Source organism: Varanus komodoensis, unplaced genomic scaffold (genome assembly GCF_004798865.1).
Source record: "Varanus komodoensis strain SLA01 unplaced genomic scaffold, ASM479886v1 scaffold1, whole genome shotgun sequence".
Classification (NCBI taxonomy): domain Eukaryota; kingdom Metazoa; phylum Chordata; class Lepidosauria; order Squamata; family Varanidae; genus Varanus; species Varanus komodoensis.
This window is the reverse complement of record NW_025335268.1, coordinates 37,101,596-37,123,003: the sequence shown is the minus strand read 5'-3', so window position 1 is coordinate 37,123,003 and position 21,408 is coordinate 37,101,596.

The following is a 21,408-nucleotide window of genomic DNA, read 5'->3' as shown; positions in this document are numbered from 1 at the left end:
TTTGTTAGAAAGCTTCTATGGGTACAATGCAACATGCACATCATTCCCCATTTATAATCATAGCAATTAAGAAAAGGATTAAGAAAAGATGTGCTTTCACACATCATGTTTGTATTCATTTCATGTTAAAGAGAAACTCTTTCTCCGAGCTTTTTGCATGAGGAAGTTCTCATGGGATTGTCATTCTCTACTCGTGGTTGTTCACAATCTTTTAGAAATGTTCTGACCCTTCAGATGCACTTCTGTGCCTGAGGACTGCTTTCAGCAAGCTTTTTTAGGGCAGGGAAAATGTGGCATGCGATTATGAGAGGTTTTTTTTTAATGCCTTTTCACGTGTATATTTGGTTATTCCACTATACCACCATGCCACCTAGAGGTGATATAGGAGAAAAGAAAATGTTTATTGTGAAGTGCTTTAATCACACATCTGTGATGAACACAAAAGTGAAAGAAAAGTAAATGGAGTGGAAGTCTTGTGTTGAAATGCTCGTCTCTCTGTCTCTCTCTCTCCCCAGTTTCAGAATTGTCCAAATGTTATTTTCTCTAACTCAAGAAAAACAGTTTCTCTCTCACTTGCTTTCTCTCTCTCTCTTGTTTCTGTTCTGTTTTGTTTTGTCTTTGGTCTTTACCCTCCATACAGACTCCCTTCCTCGTCTTTTAAGTCCATTTTCCCTCTTCGTTCTTCACAAGAGAAATGGGTAGTGGGGCATTAGCAGATATTCACTGAGTGAGAATATAGCTGGACTATAGCTAGGGTGGTAGAAGGATGATGGAGACAGGTCAGAAAAGTATTTAGCAAATGTTTTTAAAATAAATTCAGCAGTATATAAATAAATCATATTAAATAAATATGATTAGAGCTTAGGAAGCAGCTGACAAGGATGCTCAGAGTGGGAAGAGGCAGCAGAAAGCAATAGATGGAGGCATCTAACTTGTTTTGGAAGAAAATGCCAGTGCCAAATGTATCTTTCTGCTCCCAGTTTGCCTGAAATAGGGTTTCCTCCTATATATTTTTTTTTATTCTTGATACATTGTGAGTTCTCTGTCTGTACTAAGTAGTGAATTCTATATGTCTCAATGAAGCTTAATCGGTCTTGCTAACACTTTCAAAACTATATGTTTGGAGGTTAGGGCCAGCAAAAATATATGGCATGAAGGAAAAGCAGTGTCACATCTTCTCTAAAATAATAAAAATAACTAACGGGGTAAAACATTTTGGGGAGATATAATTGCATAGCCTCTGAAAAGAGAATTGGTCGCATGGGTTACTAAGGGTCTGAAATGGCCATTGGTAACTGTCAGTGACAGTTAAGGACATGTTTTCTATTTGAGAATTAAATGTTCTAGTGATAGTTCTGATTAGACTTTGATCCCAAGAAATGTCTAACAAACTTCAGCCTCCTGAATTTTGGCTCAATGGATATCTTGATCATTTGCCAGTTTAAATGGTAACAAGCCCAATTTGTTGCATGCATTCCACCCTGGTTTCTCTTCCTAAGCATCCCACATGTTCTCTCCTTAAATCAGTCAATTATGTGCATTGCCATTCAGCCTTATATCAGTAGTGGAATGGCAGATATGAATGAAATAGATTGGCCTCCCTTGAAATTTAATTCCCTGAAATATCAGCAGGACAGTATATCTCTTCTCTAGCATCATAATCACCCTGAGACAATGTAAAGGGTGGGATAAAAAAAATTAAATAAATAAATAGCTGAGCTAAATGCTAAAACTAACAGGCAAAGGAAGGGTCATATCACTAAAACTGGAGATGCTGCAACTTTGCCAGGGCCTTCCAATGAATTACGCTTAAGCAGGGATTTTAAATGCCCTGATCAGAGAACAGCTTGAAATGTGAGATATATCACAGAAGTGCTCTTGGAAGCCAGTCCTATGTCTAAAATTGCCTGTACCTGAAATGGATTTATCCATGTGCCTGCTTTCAAGATGAAAACTCATTTATGTCAAGAATCCAGAAGCTGCCTGGCACATTCTCAGAGTGGATACGGAGGATTTCATAAAGCCCCCCTGCTTTGCTGTACGACTGGGTAGACCTCGCCAATGAATTGCTGATACGGAGGAGCTCCCTCCTCTATTGAAAAGATTATTACATTTATGTCCTAGCCTTCCTCCAGGGAACTCAGGGCAACATATGGGGTCCTACACTGCTACCACCACAATCAGGTTGTTGGGTAGCAAAATGGTGACTGGCCAAGGTCATCCCATGAACTGCATGGCTGACATGGCCAAGCTCTTTCCAGCCCTAATCCAACATTTTAAGTACTGCATTTAACATTTGAAGTGATTATTAGGATTTCTTCTATACTGTGTGATCCCAAAGTGCCACCCAGAAGTGTCCTTTCCTGTGTCTGGCAAGCTGAGCTACTGTCTAGCATATCCATCTCTATAAAATGAGAAGTACCCCAAATGTATTGCCTAAATTTTTTTTGGCATGTTTTAATTTCTGTACACGTTTGGCGATATCAGTAGAACGAAAGAAAAGCCATGCTAGATCAAACCAAAGGTCCATGTAGTTCAGCACTCCTCAGACACGATGACAATCCAGCTGCCCACAGGCTCCCTCAAGCAGGATGGGTGTCAGACCTCCTCTTGCCCAAGCTCCTCAGCTGCTGGTCTATCCAGGCATGTCACCTCTGGGAAAGTAGGAACCACATAGCCAGCAAGGCTAGTAGGCACGGATAGCCTCCTCCCTCATCTGGCCATCCCCTTTTAAAGCCATCCAGATCGGTGGCCGTCACCACTTCCCTTGTCAGCAGGATAGTTAAATTCCATAGTTTAACTATACACTGTGTGAAGAAGTACTTCTTTTTATCTGTCCTAAACCTCCCCCCAATCAGCTTCATGGGATGACTCCAGTTTCAAGTGTTATGGGAGAGGGAGAGAATGCCTCCCTCTCTGCTTTCGCCACACCATGCATTATTTTAAAAACCTCTATCATATCTCCTTTGACTTGCCTTTTTTCTAGAAGGATTGCTCCCAGTTGTGGCAGCTGCTCCTCATAGGAAAGCTGCTCCAGCCCCAATCATTTTTGTTGCCCTTCTCTGTACTTTTCCCAACTCAATATTGCCCCTTTTCAGGTACAGTGGCCAGAACTGAACACAATATTCCAGATGTGGGGGGGGGGGTTCTGATTTATATCCTGCCTTTTTCCTACAAAGGGCTCAAGGCAGCTTACATCATTCTCCTCCTCCATCTTATCCCCACAACAACAACCCTGTGGGGTAGGTTGGGCTGAGAGTCTGTGACTGGCCCAAAGTCACCCAGTTGGCTCCATGGCCGAGAGGGGACTCGAACCCGGATCGCCTGAGTCCCAGTCCCATGCTCTTAACCACCACACCACACTGGCTCTCAGTAGTTGCACGAAAGATTTGTATAAGGGAAGTAAGATTTTGGCAGTTCCTTTCTTAATTGTGCCTAGCATGGAGTTTGCCTGCTTCACAGTAGTTGCACACTGGGCTAACATTTTCATTGAGTTGTCCACTACTACCCCAAGATCCCTTCTTTGCTCAGTCACTCCTAGTTCAGATCCCATCAGTGTATACCTGAAATTGGGCTTTTTTCCAGCAAACCTGGCCACCTCATTACTTACTCCTAATGCCAGAGTAGGTTGAAAAGCATTGCTCCTAATACAGAACTCGGTAGGACTCCACTGGTGACATCTCTCCAGTGGGAGCAGTTGGGAGAAGTTGCCATTTATTCCCACCCATTGTCTTCTGTTCTTTACCCATTTAGTGATCCGTAAGAGGATCTCCCCTTTTCTATCCAGAGTTGCACTAATCCAGGTCGCACTAATGCGAATGACCATTGGCACATCAAGAAACAAGCCAGTGGCACTACCTTTTGTGTGCTCTGCTGATTTATTTCATTCCAGAAACACTAGCATGGCCTCATTCCACTTGTTGTGGCAAGCATTGCCTTCCCAGTGTGCTAGTGGTTATTCCTGAAAGCACAGTGATACCACCGGATATTCCCCTAATACTTTCTAGATTTAACAGAGAAAATGGGCTTAAATTACATGGGAGCATATTAAGATATGCATGAATACTTATGCTGTTTATTGCTAAAAAGCATGAGATTGCCTGTTGAATCAGCAGAAGAGATATTTAGTTACCATTTTTCTCTTTTTTAAAATTAATATTTTATTTTATTTTTTGTAAATAGTAAGAAAGAAAAGCAAAAGCATCAAGAGAAAAGGTTACCAAGGGACCATGTACTAAAATCGCTTATAAAACTAGATGCAAGGTTCCACAAAGAATCAGCAACAAACATTATTTCATCTAAACTTATAACTACAATTTTACATGATAATGCATATTTATAGATTATGCTTGATTAGTTTACTAAGTAGCCAAATAAAACAAATAAGTTCACATAGAAAATTGCTTTAACATAGAAAATGTGTAAGCTATGATTCACCCAGTGCATATCCAGAAACCAAATTAGAATTAATTTTCCCGTCTTTCTTTCTCCCCTCCTCTCCTCCTCCACGCCCCACCTATTTCCCTTACTCCTCTTCTTCCCTTCCTTATTTCAGAAAACAATGTTATCCAAAGATTCTATGTTTTCTCTCAGTTACAAATAAGGGGGGGGAAAGATAAACTTTCCAATTGTAACTAAATTTATTAACTTCATTAATTTCCTTTCCATGGCTTATTAAAAAAATGTATCAGCTTAATCATTCTTACTGCAACTCCATTTGTTGTTTCACTTATTAAATAGAATATGCATAATGAGCTTTCCATTTATCATTAAAATATTGGACTGGTCTTCTGTTTACATAGTTGGTTAATTTTGCCATCACTGCATATTCAACTAGCTTGTTTTTCCAATCTTTGCTGGTTGGATGGTTTTCCATTTGTTGAAATTGGAACTTGGGCTGCTGTTATTATATATTTAAATAATTCTCCCATATTTCTTCCATGAGTTTCTGGTGGAATACTCAATAGCATGTTCTTAGCATTCATTGTAATTTTCAAAATTTTCTGTATTTCTGTATATATTTCTTTCCAGAACTTTTAAACTTTATTACACATCCACCACATACAGAATCCATTCCACTTCTATACATTTCCAACACTTTCCGCTATAATTCTTGTCCATTTTGAATATTTTTGGGGGTAATATACCAATGAAAGAACATTTTATACCAATTCTCTCTTAATGGTGGGTAGCTGTAAATTTTATTCCTTTCAACCATAAAGTTTCCTATTGATAGAAAGATATTTCTTCAAGTTTCTGCATCCAGCTTATCATACATGGTTTAACCAGTACAGTTTCTGTATCATATTGCAATAATAACTTATCCATCCATACTAATAGATGGTTAATCTATTTGATAAGTAGATAATCTTTTTTTCTGTGAAATCAGTTTTTCAAATTCTGTCAGATCTTTTATGATACGTCTTCCTTGTTGAGTTTCCCTTCTCAATCTTGAGACCAGTTGGAAATAACATAGAAACATAGAAACAGAGTGAGTCAGAAGGGGCCTCCGGGACCATTTAGTCTGACCCCCAGCTCTATCTGGCTTTGGTCATGACATGCCTCCCATGTGCATATCTAGCCTCTCCTTGAACACCCTCACCGATGGTGCCTCAACCACCTCCCATGGAAGCCCATTCCACACCCTCGGGGTCCTAACTGCAAGGAAGTACTTCCTGGCATCCAAATTGAACCTTGCTTCCCTAATTCTGTCTTTTTTCCTTCATCTTTAAATGTTTGCCCTGTCTTGATTCTTCCTTGTTGATCCATCATATCTCCATATGTTATGAAAGGATTGTTTTTCCTTAAATGTTTGTCACAATATGCTTCTATTGGAGACATCAAAGTTGATATTGGAAAGCTAATTCTTCTTAAAGTATTCAACTTTCTTCTCAGACCATCTCTAATTTGTGACTTTTTAAATTAATTCCTTGGCTCACAATTGCTTATGTATTCCTTCTTCCAGTACTGTTATTTTAAACTTTATTAGCTTTTCACACAGATTTTTAATCCTGCCTGTATTCCAAACCAATCCAGCTGCATAATAATATTATTCGATATTAGGTAATGATAGACCACCTCTTTCTTTTGCATCTTGTAGTCCCCCTTTAAGGAGAAATTATCCCTTAAATTAGATTTCTTTATTATGCAAATAAAAAAGTAAATGACATTTTGCTTCAACAGAGAAACCAAGAAGTGCACACAGAAAATGGAACCCATATACTTTTTTCTTTTTTTAAGGGACACATCTACCAAAGTAGAATTCTCCCTACCATTGCCATAATGAAATTACTGCTACCCACTAGCACATGCCTGTTAGTGCAAGTGGACTTTCTCTATTTTTCTTGTCCCTTGCAACTCTCCTATGTTCCCTAGCTCTCCAGAGCAAATCATTCTTCTCCCCGCAGCACTTCCATCAATTATACAACAAGGTGCAACCCAATAGATAACAGCCTGGGAGCTGCGATTCATCTGAAACAGCATCAGTTGTATGTATTGACTTGATGCATCTAGAGAGCTTCAAAAAAAGCTCTGATGAAACAGTAGCCAGTACAGAGCCAAATGGACATTTGAGGCAGAGAAAATATAAACACAGTATGGTGAAATTGTTAGGAAGGAAGGAAGGAAGGAAGGAAGGAAGGAAGGAAGGAAGGAAGGAAGGTCTTCTAAATCCATCTGATAGTATAAGGGCATCAAAGGAACTGAATGTCAGATGTAAAATCACAGTCTTCCATGCAGAAAAAAATCTTTATGTATTACTCTCTCACTCTATGTATTTCCAGCCAGTATTATTATTATTATTATTATTATTATTATTATTATTATTATTATTATTTTTCTATGCCGCCCCTTGCCGAAACCTCGGGGAGGCTTACAACATGATAAAATACATTGAAATACAATAGTACATAATAAATTACCATTAAATATAAAAATACAAAAAATACATTGATTTACAAATACAAAATTAAAATTATCAGTATAAAATAAAAATATAGGATGAGAAAGAGAAGGAAGAAGAAGTTGCCCTGGCCAGATCATATGTTTTAACAATTGAAATGATGTTTAAATAAAAAGGTCTTTACCTGGCGCCGAAAAACCAGTAACGATGGTGCCAGGCGGACCTCTTTGGGGAGTGAATTCCATAGGTTGGGTGCCACCGCAGAGAAAGCCCTCCTCCGGGTACTTACTCTCCTAATTTCTTTCATGGAGGGTTCCCGGAGAAGGGACTCTCCCGCAGATCTCAAAGGGCGGTCGGGCATATACGGATGTAAGCGCTCGTTCAGGTAGCCAGGACCCAAGCCGTTTAGGGCTTTATAGGTCATTACCAACACCTTGAATTGGGCCCGGGCTTCAATGGGAAGCCAGTGAAGCTGACGGAGGACTGGAGTCATGTGAGCATAACGCCCCGTCCCCGTCAGCAACCTGGCAGCTCTATTTTGCACCAATTGAAGTGTTCGGACTGTCTTCAGTATGGCTGGCTGGAGAATGCTGGAAGCTGGAAGATTTTTTTTCCCTGTCTAAACATGACTAAGATTGCACCCTAAATATTTTTAGAGGAATGGCTGTTAACTGTGTTATCAACAACTAAGAATCTTGTGACACCTTGAAGATATTTTATAGTATAAGAACTTGTGGACTGCAGTCTACTTCCTGGCCTGCACAAAGTGTTATCTTGAATTGCAAGTATATATAATCGTAACGATAATAATCACATCACACATAAACAGTGAGGTCAGAGAGAAATAAAGTACAGACACAATGTACAGACAGTTAAAATTACCTTATTAACAGCTTTCTTTTATCAGGACTCTACAAAACAACAGTGCCTGGGTAGGATTTCTGGGATCGTTTCCTTTAAGCTTGCTATATGGCCCTTAAAATACAGCCCTTAAAATTTATTGTTGTAAGCTTCCCCAAGGTGTTGGCGAATGGGGCGGCATAAAAATGTTTTAATAAATAAATAAATAAATAAATAAATAAAATATAAGGAACACTACTGAAAATATTTGATGGCTAGAAGGAGGAGGAGGAAAAAGGGAACTAGTTAGTCTGTTGGATGTGCGTGTTTGTTTTCAAGCATTTCAGCTTTGCAAGAGTTTCCTTACAAGAGGAAAAAAGGCAGGACATATATGTAATATAGACAAACAAATAAATAAATAAATATCTTACAATGCAATTGTTTACCTAACAGTAACAGATTGAGACTGCACCGAAACATGTGTTCTGTTTAAATAACATTGAAAACAATGGGATTTTAGCAATCTAACTGTGAACAGGATTCTTGCCTAAGAGAGCAGTGTAAATGGCATTATGGAAAACAGTCAATATGGAAAACCAGGCTTGGATTTCAGGCAACAGCTTTTCATTCAGTGGCTACAAAAAGAGAACTCAAGAGGCAACTTCTATCAATGCAGTCTTCATACGGCATAGTTCCCTTGAAGCAGATGAAGAATTAGTAATCTTTGCTTGATGTGTCATATGTTGTATATGTGTATGTGTGTGTTTGTGCATGTGTGGTGTCAGTATTTATCTATTCTATATGGTATGTTTTGGATGCATAGCTCCAAACTCTGTGTTGTAAACTACCAAAGCTTTGTTCAAAACAGTCAAGATATGCTGGTTTAGAAGATGAAAAAATGTTTCACATATTCCAATCTTCTGGATAGGAAATCCGGAGGAAATTCATTACTGAGAATCTTGCAACATGCTCAAGTACAGTAGAACCATGGTGGTAATATGAATCCTAAAGACAAATACTGGGCAATTGTCCAAGTGCACCTTTTCCATGCTCTCAAAGTTCAGTGGGTCTACAAGTGAACACTCCCTAACCAATCACTATGATTCGTTGGTGTGAGAAGAGTTACTTTAACTCAGCTGGGTTCAGTCAATGCAATAGCCTGTGTTTCAACAACAACCCACATTCAACCCACAGTTAACCATTAAATGGTCTGAGCCCAGTTACAGAGGAGGTGAAAACATTAAAAAGGGAGTTACATGTTGATTGTAAGACGCATTTGGACAAGTTTCTGAGCAATGGAGTTCTACTGTTAATACCCTGTTTATTTGAAATCTGTGCTTGCTTGTGCATTTCTCTGAAGGTCTTCTGACTGGATTTTTGAAGGTGCCAATCTTCATTGTGAAACAGTGGGTCAGTTCCAACCAATCGGTATGTATCAGTTTTCCTTTTGGAATACTGTGATATCTTGGCCATCAAAATACATATATTTATACTATAGAAGCTGTGGGGAGCCTGGAAGAATGTTGTCCATGGGGTTGTGATGGGTCGGACACAACTTTGCAACTATCAACAACAAAAGCTGTGGGGAGGAATCACATTGGGCAACAAGAGAAAAAGAGCATACTCTTTTCTGGGAGCAAGAGACCTTTGGGTCTCTGCACATTGTGGACAATTAGCTATGTTTACTTCAGTTATTTTACCTTTTTATTGCTATTGTGTAATTTTTAACTTATTCAACACTATCTGGAGACCTGAAGCAAGCTATTCTTACCATGAATAAACCAGTAGCTATTGCTGGTCGTGGCGTCCTCATGGCTGCCCACTGAGTTTCTAGCTCAGGTCTCCCACTAAACCATCTACTGTTTTGGGTTTATTTTAATGTATATAGTTGAGTTATTAGATTTATTCCCTGACTTTTTTCTTCTTGCGGGGAACCCAAGGCAGCTTCCCCAGTTCTTTTCCTCTTCATTTTATCCTCACAAGAACCCTGTGAGGCAGACCAGGCTGAGAGTCAGTGACTGGCCCAAAGCTACCCGGCAAGCTTCATGGCTGGATGGGCATCTGGCACCTGGTCCTCCCAAGGCCTAGTCCAGCGCTCGAACCACCACAGCAGCGATATCAGGGCCTGTTTGTGCCACAGCCTCCATGGGGATTAAGCCCCAGAGTTTTGGTTGGAACTGGCCCAGGGTCTGCAGATGCAATGCGAAGGGGTATTCCTGCCTTCTCAGAACAATGTCACTGTGCTCTGCTCATGGTAAACAGAGTGGTGATCCCCAAGCATCCTTTGCAAGCAGCGAGGGGGAAAACGTAGCTCACTCCTCATTGTATTTCTTTCCTTTCAGCTGGAGCTTCTGGAAGCTGAAGCCTCTCCACTGCCCTGACAGCACCCCCTGCCCCCTTGCTGTGTAGCAGCCAAAGCAGGGCCGCTGGGGGGCTGTACTGTCTGTGGCAGGAATGTGCAGGAGACTGATAAGTCGCCCACCCTGAGGCAAGCGCCTGCCTTAAACGTCCCTCAGCATGATTTGCCTCTGCGGCGAGTGTCCAGTGCACATGTTGGCAACAGGCACAGCGTCAGGCCACCCTGCCTCTAGACTACTAAAATAAGATAGGCACACGAAGAATAGACCTGTTACATAGGGGGAGAAGCTGAGCCCTTAGATAAACTTACTTTAAATCAGACCAAGACTCCAACAGAAAAATAAATCAGACTAACTTCTCACCATTATCCAAGGAAGGAAGGAAGGAAAAATTGCACGATGGAGATTATCTGTTAGAAGTCTGTTCACTTCATTTGTATCTAGGGGTTTTGAGTAATTTATGGCTACATATTTTGTTGTGCAGACTTATTTTGCATACAAATATTTCTAGCATGTAATTTTTAGTGGAAAAAGATTTACAAACAAACTGCAGTAAAAAGATCAAAGCTACCTCTGAGATGCATTGAAAATATATTAGCTGAGACTGGAAACCTCATCTTTTGAAGACCTCCATTTCACTAAGAGCAAGATTTCATCTAAAGAAGATTCCCCATCTGTAGTCTGCACCAGCTTGAATACACGAAGTCTCATTTTCCATACATTTGCCAGTATTTGACACAGAAGATCACAAAAGGATTCTTTCAGGCAGCAGATTGACAGAGTGTGAACAACAGCTAGAAAAGCTTTTGCAGTGTTGCTGAATTTGTATATTGAAAGCAGAGAACCACAGTCCCGTTTTGCAAATCCCCTGGTTACCCTGAGTATGGTGGTAAAATTTTACCAGTGATATGTTGTGGTTTTGCATTATTCTTAAATGTAGTTTCACTCCAGTTGACTTTGTTGTATGTAATTCAAATATCCTGTTTTGATTAGAAGGCTCTTTGTGCACTTAGTGATACAATAGCTTTCACTGATATATTGATGTAAAATATTGTGTGTGTGTGAGAGAGAGAATGTCTGACTCTGCATGTGTAATTACATTTGTAAAGTAGTTAAAACATTTTAAGTACAGTTTAGAAAAATGATTTATTTGTTCAAGCAGCAGGATATAATAGATTTTCTAAAATATTAAAATAATTTAATGTACAGTCATACTATACAAGGTTTTCTATTGTCTTAATAAGCCTGTCATTTGCATCTCTGTTTTATGATAAAGTAATTAACAGCTTACAGAAGCATACTCACTCAAAAGAATAATAATGATCCTGTCTCTGGCAAAAGCAGCAGGAATAATCACATAAATAATTTGTAGTTATATAATATTTTATACTTGTTGTTTAGTGTATCCTGTAATTAAATGGTCAAAAATTACCCAGGAAGCAAAAAGCACTTAGATGAATTTGTGTGCACTGTAAAGAAAATCATACCCATTGCTTCCTTTTAGAATTTCTATCAGGGCATTTTCATTGCTCCTTTGTGGTTGAATTATGCCAGTAGCACATAAAAAGCAGCCATTTGTTCAGTCGTGTAAGTAACACTGTTGTAAAAATTGAAAGAGAACAGAGAAAAGTTTACTCTAAGAAAAAGGAAGTCTCCTGAAGAGGTGAAATGCAGTTGAGAAAGTGGGATCAATTCATATTAATTTGTATCCTTGTGTACAGGGCCGTTTGAAAACAGTTTATGAAAAAGTGCCTTATTTTTCTCTTGCATCTCAATTCTCTTTTGAAATCATGTCTTTGGTAGATTAAGTGTTTGCCACAAGCAAACTGTATTTATGTTGAAGCATTGTGAAAACTGGTTTTATTACTAACAAATTTTCTATTTTTCCTTTTAATACAAAACAATGCACTCCAACAAAACTTTCCCACCATCCAGTGGCTATCGGGTCAGCATCCAACCCAAACTGATTTCCACTTTATCCTCTGCATCCACTCAAGTTTTCTTCCTCTGATATATTGCCCAATCCACCCACTATCAAGATTTGTTTCAATCCAACCTTCAAAGAAAGAACATAAAAAAGAATAGGGAGAGGTGAGACACTTTGAGTTGACCAAGAGCTTTTATTCCAGATGCACACTTTTTTACTCTGATCATGCATTATTACATTCTTTTGCCCTAACAATAACAAGAGTCAGATCTGTAGTATTCTAGGATTCTCATCTATTCACAAAATTCTAATTAAGCATATAATCTCCATCCAGTATTTAACAATTGAGCTACATCTAAAAGGAAACATCATAAGCTGTCTTTTAAAAAGCTATTTCTCTATGAAGAAAGAACTCTGCTTCTAAAAGCAACAAAGTCAAGAAGAATTGGGGAAGCATGCGAGAAAATTGCATGCTTCTAAGGAAAGAAATAGGTTGTTAAAGAGTCAAAGAGCATCCTGAAAAAGAAACTCCCTGAATGAGTCACAGAAAATGAGACTGCAGCCAAAACCAAGGGCATAGTGTAGGAAGATCTTGCTGAAACCTCACTTAAGAGGTAGGTTTTTTACACCTTATTGAACAAAGGAGATGCTGATATAGACATACAGGAGGGATACAGACACAAATGGACATACACACAGGAAAAAGCTACAATAAAATACATAGAGCTACAATAAAATACATACAATAAAATACAAACCTAATTCCTCTTTTTCAAACACTTCCTTTTGTTAACAGGGAGAAACAAAATGTGAATCAGCCCCACAACAGAGGAGCTATTCACAGGAACCATGTGATGTCCTTGATGTCAATGTGAAATTGATACCAAGGTTAGGCCATTCATGCAGGCTCTCCACCAAGAGACCACAGACTATTGTTTTGGCTGAGCACCAACCCAAGCACGGGAAATAAATCCGCAGCCAGAAGAATCGTGCTCAGATGAGGGTCTGGGTTGTAAAGCTTGTCACAAATGAGCAATACTAAGCAGCCCTGTAAGGATGAGAGCTCCAGATACCATCGCTGCTGAAGGCATTGCCTGTAAAGCGAGAGTCTGAGCTAGGAGAAGGCGTCTGAGTTCAGCCAGAAAAGATACACATGGCTCAAACATGCAATCTTAAACAACGCAAGAAGAGCCAAAGGGTGTATGATTGCATGGGGACCAGTTGTTGGAAAGGCAAGCTATAAATTCAACACATAATAAGCAAATAACCTCAGAGTAAGCAGCTGGTGTGAAGAATACGGCTTGTCTCCTAGGAAGTCTTTTGACATGCCACATCACCCCATCACAGAACACCCCGAAGGATGACACAGTGACACATTGTTGTCGTTCCTTTAACACTCAGTTCCAAACAAGCAGGGACCCTGATGATAGAAATTAGGATACCTGCATGGAACATTCCTGAAATCCAACTTTAACTGGACTCTGAAATTTGACCTTTAAGAATTCTACGTGGAATTTTTGACCATGCCAAAATAAAATAGTTTTCCCCAGTTGAGCCCATATCTGATAATTGGGACGGAGGAATTATTGCAGATAATTCCAGTGTTCACCAGAAAGAGGGCTGGTTGCTTAGTCTGGACTCCACAGCTGGAAAAAGAATACAATCATTTCATTTCCAGAATCAAGAAGGACAAACCTGTTTTTTCAGTCCAGAGAAGCAGGAAGCAAATCCATCAAGCCATCCTTTACATGGAGGCTGAACTTGCCAACAAGGGATATGCACACATTCTTGTGATCTGAAGCCCAAATTACTCCATTAGAGAGTTGGCAAGTAAACTTGCTGCTGGAAAAGAATCTTATTACAGATGCAAAGATGGTACATTATTCTTGAAAGCATCTTTCCTGTTATTGGATGGAAAATGGAATAATAGGTTAACCAAATACAGCCTGCGTGCAAAGAATAACTCAGTTAATGCTACTATTTGCCCTTTATGTATATTTTAGATCTTTAAAAAGAAGTTAAAAAGAGATCTCATTTTTGAAACAACCCTCTTAAATTCCTCTGAGATATTGTAATTAGAACTGAACATACAGGTAGGTTCTTGCATTAATCAGCTTTCATAGACACTCTTGGTTACTTTAAAATATTATCTATTTTATGCCAGGACCTGTCTGAGTGCTGCAAATTCTCTCTGGTGGTTAGTCAAAGCACAAGAATCTGAAATATTCATTTAGCTCAATGGAGGATTTGGTTTTAGCACATTATTCAGTGCACTTGGTTGAAAGTGCTTATGTAAAGCCATGTGGCAACGCATAAACAATTTTGGGCTGTGCTTTTCTGAGAAGGCATGAATATTCATTGCAAATGCTTTACAATAGATTATGACATCTTGCTTTTTTGCCTTTTCATGCATTAATAAAGAAGAATCTGAATCAAACACTGTTTTCATTAATCTCTTGTGTACAAAATTCCAAATGGCAAACCAGCCTCCTTCCCTCCCCTTCCTGGAACTACATCTGGATAGTGGGAAACAGTTGCCTGGAGAAAATGCCTGGCACAAGGCAGGGCCCGACTCCAGCTTACGCCTTCCAGTTCGGAGATTTAGAAAGGCATACACAGTCGAATGCCACAGAAGAAGGACTTCACACACACTCACCCAGAGCATGAGAACTCCTGGGCTTCTCAGTAGGTCGGTCCCATGTTGCCAAATGGGAAACATCACTGCTCCTGCCCGGGACATTCCTAGCAATAAGCACCAAGGCGCTCACTCCAGAGTGCTGGCCCTCAGCCAGCCCCCAGTGTTCTTCCCCTGCCCCTGCCCAGGGCGAGGATGGGTTGTGGGGGGTGAACAAAGTGCCCCATGGCCAGTCAGGGTGCTTAAGCACCTTATTATGTATTGTGTTTATTTATGTGAGCCGACCCGAGGCTATATGCGATGGGACAGCATACAAAAATTCTAAATAAATAAATAAGCAGGAACTGCCTGCTAGGAAGTCCAGAGGAAAGGCAGCAGTGAATGGGCAAGTGCTTCAGCATGTCCGTTAGGCAGACAGCACACCCAGACGCTACGGAGGCCTCAGACAGGCCGGAATGGACAGCTGACCTTGTCTGACCATCTCGCCCACATTCCCCTGCTCTTGTGCTCGCTGCATTTCACTCTCACCCTGGCCTGCCAGGAAGGGCTGACATTTCCAAAGGAACACTGTCCTCTGCCTTCAAACTCTTCTCTTTGCTCATAAACTGGGTGGAGTGTCCCTGCAGGGCTATGGAGGTGGCCGGGAAGGTCTGACTTCTGCTGCACCAGGGCACAGTGTGGGCCTGTCCAGCTGCCAGTGGGACATCCAGCCACTCTTGGCATTGAGACAGAGCGGGACAGCTGGGCAGCTGCAGGTCACACGAGACCTTCCAAAGCTCACCCGCACCAGTGGTCTCCTTCTCTCCTCCTCCCTTTCTAGGACTTCTCCCTTCTCCTAGTACAAAATCCTCTCTCTGCTGTATCCTCACAACCAGTTTGCCAGTCCAGCTCCAGATCTTGCATCTTAGCTCTCCTCTGCTTCTTTGCCTGCCCCATAAAGCAGAGACCCCTTTTTCAAAAGCAACAGACCTCTTGACCAACTGCTGGGGAGTAAAAGATGGAAGAAGACTGTGGCCATCCTGACGTGCCTGTTGCCTGCCCCAATAAACTGGGTTTCTGATGGCAGCAGCGGGGCAGCGGGAGGATCTGCACTGATAGCCCTTCTCTTGTGTTTTTTCTCCAGATATTGTCCATCCTTACCAACTTCCACTACAATCCTGCCTTTCCACTTTGAGAAAGCAATCCTGCTTTCCCTCCTTCTGCCCTCCCCATGCAAAGAAATTCACAGAACTCCTGTACTATTGAAGAGGGAATTCTGGGAGAGGAAAGGGTTGCCACGAATCCTTCTTGTACACAGCTGTGAGAGTGGGAAAAAGTCCACTTCTCATGCCTTCTGGTTGCTGTCCCCTCCCCAGCCATGCTCTTCCCCAGTGAGGCACATCATCTATCTATCTATCTATCTATCTATATCTATCTATCTATCTATCTATCTATCTATCTATCTATCTATTTAGGGAACTTCTATGCTGCCCCATTTGCCGAAGCCTCGGGGCGGCTCACAATCATAAATAAATAACATAATATAAAACCATATAATTTAACAGTATAAATTAAGTCGCCCTGGCCAAAGAATAAAATAAATAAATAATATTAACAATTAAAATAACGTTTGAATAAAAAGGTCTTCGCCTGGCGCCGAAAAACAAATGACGGCGGCGCCAGGCGGACCTCTCTGGGGAGCACATTCTATAGATTGCACTTTACGAAGACAACCTCGCTTTTCTTTGCAGGAGGATCAGGGAGACTCTCACGTGAAGGCTTTTTGTCGTCGTCGTCGTCGTCGTCGTCCTTATTGTTGCTATTTCCCCACCGAGGTTTCCCCTCTAGATGCTGCTGTATGTTCCACTACTCACCACAAGATGGTGCTGTTGTGCCTAGCAGAATTCACTCTGCTCCTGTAGCGAGTAGCAGCACCAGCTAGGAAATACCAGCATTTCCTAGAAAAAGTCCCCTTGCACACGCACAAACGGCTGGAAACCACAGGGGAGGCCCTGCGAGGATCCCCATGTGGAGAAGCCCAAATGGCCTCTTCATGTTACCTTCGTTAGCCCCGTCCAATTCCAAATGCATCTTTTTCCCCTTTGGGCCAAAGCTTACCTTCTGCACAAGTGCAAGTATATAGCACAGTGGGATTTTCAGTTGCCGTCTCCTTGTATTGAACACTGCTGTGGGATCACCCCCAAGTTACATGCTAAGACATGCCTTGGTGCTCTCTCTCTTAATGGCTTGAGCTTGGGAGGGAGGTAATTATCATCTGCTAGGATAATTATTGGAAGGCTATTAATTACACAGTCCAAACAGAATACATCTGTGCACGTGAACACTAAGTCCACAAACATGCTGGAGGACTTCTCTACATGAAGCCTGGGTTGGTCCCTCATTGCAGAAATTTGCATGGCCTTTTCACTACAGTGTACTCCTCCAGGAACTCGCCTGGGTTTTCCAGTCATTTTCACTGTTCAGAGCAGGGATCAGGAACTATTGCCTTTCAGGCTGAAACAAAAGCCTCCTAGAGTGGCAAGCCCTCTATGGCACAGCTGTACTGATGGAGAATCATACACATCAAACTTGCCCATGCTGTCTGGGCATCAGGAGAGTTGCAGCCCAGCACAACACCCCTGGAGTCAGACCAAAACCAAGCCCAGTTCACATGGTGTGTGCCTGGTGAATGCCTCTTCCAATTTGCAATCAGTCAGTCAATCTTGGGTTAACTGTGGGTTGTATAACCCATCATTAAGCCCTACTGTCCAGGTTGCACATCAAGGTAACGCATCCAACCGGACCAACTGGAGATCAATTATTCAAAATGGAAGCAGCACTTTCCTGGCATGCGCCACAACAACTTATGAGTGAGTTAAACCCTATGTATAAAATTAAATAAAAATACAATATAGAAACATAGAAACAGAGCGAGTCAGAAGGGATCTCCCTGGCCATCTAGTCTGACCCCTGGCTCTAGCCGGCTCCACTTACAACATGCCTCCCATGTGCACATCTAGCCTAACCTTGAACAAGCACATAACAAGATAAGACCTGTGGCTGTGCTGTCAGCTGTTCTTTGGATGTGAATTGCTTGATGGATACCTTCAAAGCTTCCGCTCTCCCTACCTTCTTATGGATCTTTATCTTTTAGCAGGCTTTGGACTGGGCAGTGGTTCAAAGGAAGGCCCATCCTCAGTAAGGCTGGACACAGGAGCTCTCTAAACCAGAAAACCGAAGAGAACAATGTGGAGAGAAGGAAAGTTGCAGCACTGAGCCTGCAAACAAAGGAAGGGCAAGCAGTCCAAGGGGGCAGACATGTGGGGAGCAAATGGGGAGAAAGGAAGCTTGGGTGTAGCGAAGGGTTGCCACACTTTCTGTAAGGGAGAGGATGCCCTGTATAACTTATGCTCCTACTCAGAATTAAGTCAGAGGACCTTTGGGCCAGCACTCAAAGCAGGAGGCTCAGCTGAGCTGGGCTGGGCTGGGCTGGGCTTTGGTGTGAGGCAGATTCCCCAACCTGGAATCATGCAATCATAGAGTAGAAGAGCTGGAAGGGACTTAAAAGGCCACTGAGTCCAACCACTACTCAATGAAGGACTCCAACTTAAAGCATCCCTGGCAGATGGCTGTCCAACTGCATCTCAAATGCCTCCTCCGATGTGGGAGAATCCACAACTTCTCTAGGTCATTGGTTCCATTGTCACACTGCTCTATAATCAGGAATGTTTTCCTGATATCTAGCCGGAATCCAGCTTCCTGTAACTTGAGCCCCTTAGTTTGCATCCTGGACTCTGGGATGACTGAGAAGAGGTCCTGCCCTCCCTCTGTGTGAGAGCCTTTCAGGTGCTATCGTATCTTCCCTCAGTCTTTTCCAGGCTAAACATGCCCAGGGCTTCTCCAACATCTTCTCCACAGTGGCCTTTCCATCCACAAAAGAGGCTACATGGAAAGCGAAGGAGTCCGTGCTGAGGGTGAAGGTGCGTTCTGGCAATGGGGCAAAGGCCCCTTCCGCAAGTGCAGCCTTCCCGTTTGCAAGGGGCAGATCCTGGTTCCAACCATGATGTGAGGTGTGCCCACCAAGCATCGCATCCACTGCACCGTTCCCAAACTCTTCTCTAAACCTGTCTGCGCCCTCACGGTGCCTGCACCGTACGGATTTATTCCATCCTGAATTTCAAGTGCCCCTTAGCCGTGTTTATCTTTGATGCAACAAATATTTGTACATTTTTTCATAACAAATGGAGGATTAACGCATTACAGTGCTGGAAGCCAGAGGCCAAGCATATTTCTCTGAGCTCTTTAAAGAGCTTTATTACAGCTTTATCTATTATTATATTACAGCTTGAATGGCAATGTGCACAATTAAATGGAAAGAAACTCAGAAAGAATAGCGATGCTATGTAGGTGCCTGTTTGCTTGGTGAATGCCACTGTGTAGGATGAGGAGTAACAACTTTACGCTCTAGAGCTTCAGTGAACCTTGCTTGGGAAGCAGCCCTGCCCTTCAGGAATGACAAATAGCACAGAAAAAATGGCTTAAGAGGGAGAACTCAGCAAGAAATAAAGTCCCATTAAGAAAGCAACCTTATTGCCTCCTAGATTGCATCTGAGAGGAAGCAGGATATTTTGAATTTCCAGATGCAAGGATGCAGTGCTCTGATTTCAGACCCCTTGAGAGTCAGAGTTTTGACCACTGCTTTCCCTCAGAGCTAGCACAGAACGAACTGCTCCAGCGTTCCCAGGAAGTGGGAACTGCTTTCCCAGGTTGGAAAAAATGTCCCTGGAGAAGGGGAAGGGCTGTTTCATGGAGTCAGGAGGAGAGGAGACTGGGGAGACTAGAATTTGAGCTGTCCTGATGCCTGTCCAACCTCCATCCCTTCCTCAGCTCTGAGACAGTCCAGCCAGGCAGTCAAAAAGTCAGTCTAGCAGAAATCACAGGGTGGGAGGGGAGGGAGATGAAGATCAGCTCTGCTGCTCCTTCTGGTCTGACGAAGGCCAGGAGATGTCTGCAGCCCTCTGCAGGGGGTGCGTGTTCCAGCCATCACAACTGGACAGCATGACTGAGCTATACCTGGCTCCTGCTGAAATGTGTGCTCAGCAACTTCTGGTTGCCCAAATGACTGGCCAAATCCCAGACTGGAATTACAGCACTGGTGGGGAACCTCAGGCCTGGAGGCCACATTTGTTCCTCCTGGGGTCCCAGTCTCACCTGCTGTGCTTCCCTGTAAGACCAGGCCCACTTCCCCTGGCCCAACTCCTTTTCCCTTAGCAAACAACTATTGGTGGTCCCCTGGCTTTTGTGTTGTTTCTTCCTCATTCTGAAAGGTTGACAAGCTTTGTGAACACTCAATCCCTGGCCATAGCAGCTTCACCCTCCAGTCTGCTGCGACGTCAGTGGGGTTATATTGCCAGCCCTGCCCCTTTGCCTTTGGTCACTTCCACCACTGGAATGAGGTCCCCAACAGCTTCATGGTGGTGGAAATCAGGCTGAAAAGAGTTCCACACCCCTGATTTACAGTCCGGGTGCCATTTTGCATTTGGACCTGTGGGGTGAATGCAGAGCCAGCTGGACTGTACAGGAGAAATAGGTAGCCACCTAAGCACTGTTCAGACTTACTCAGATGTGTAGACACTGAATGCATGAAGGGGCCAGTAGAAACAGGCAGGCAGGACTAGTCAACAGCCTTGCATGAGCTTGCAGATGTTCTGAAGTTTGCTTATTCTCATCCTTCATGATCTCCTGATCTCCCTCCACAAAACTCCTTCAGTTTTTCCTAACCAAAATAGAGCTCTCTCGCTCTCTCTCTTTTCATTCTTTCTCTGGCCCCTGTGAGACATTACTTGAAATCTATAGCTGATCCATGTTTTTTACTTCCAGTAAGTACCGGGGAGCCAATCCATATCAGGGTTCTAGCAGGGGATTTAAAGATCTGAACTGGGTGCCTTGCACCCACTCCAGGATAAAAAAGGAGAAAGAAGAAAGATATAGCTGCTAGCGTCACGTTTAAAGTACTGTCTGGTACCCCAGCTCTCTGATCCTGGCTTGCCCCTGAAGCCAGTAGTCTGTTCTGTCCACTTGGGGTAGCAGCCAGGTTGCCAGACTCATGGCTGAACATCTTCCACCAGCTGCCTTCCCAGTAGACCCACCAGCGTAGCTATGCCACCAACTGGCTCTTCCCTTTATACAGCTGCAGAGAGGTTAGGGAGAAGGTCGTGTCTCCAGCCACCAAGCTGGTCCAGCCCAGCCAGTCTGGGGTCCCCAGCCAAGCCAGCTTCACACAAAGTGATGCCCAGAATCCCATGGGCGGGGAATGCCATCTGCAAGGCATTCCTGGTTCCCTGAAGGAGCGCTTACATCCATATATGCCCGACCACCCCTTGAGATCTGCGGTAGAGGCCCTTCTCTGGGAACCCTCCGTGAAAGAAATTAGGAGGGTAGGTACTCAGAGGAGGGCTTTCTCTGCGGTGGCACCCAATCTATGGAATATGCTCCCCAGAGAGGTCTGCCTGGCGCCATCGTTATTTGTTTTTCTGCGCCAGGTGAAGACCTTTTTATTTAAACGTCATTTTAATTGTTAACAATATTTACTTATTTATCTTGCCAGGGCGACTTCTTTTCTCTTCTCTTCTTTTCTTTATTTTATAACTTTTCTTTTATAACTTCTTTTATATCGTTTATATTTTTTATTTATTTTATATTATTAACTTTAATTTTATATTGTTATTTTTGTATTGTATTGTATTTTATTGTGTTGTAAGCCGCCCTG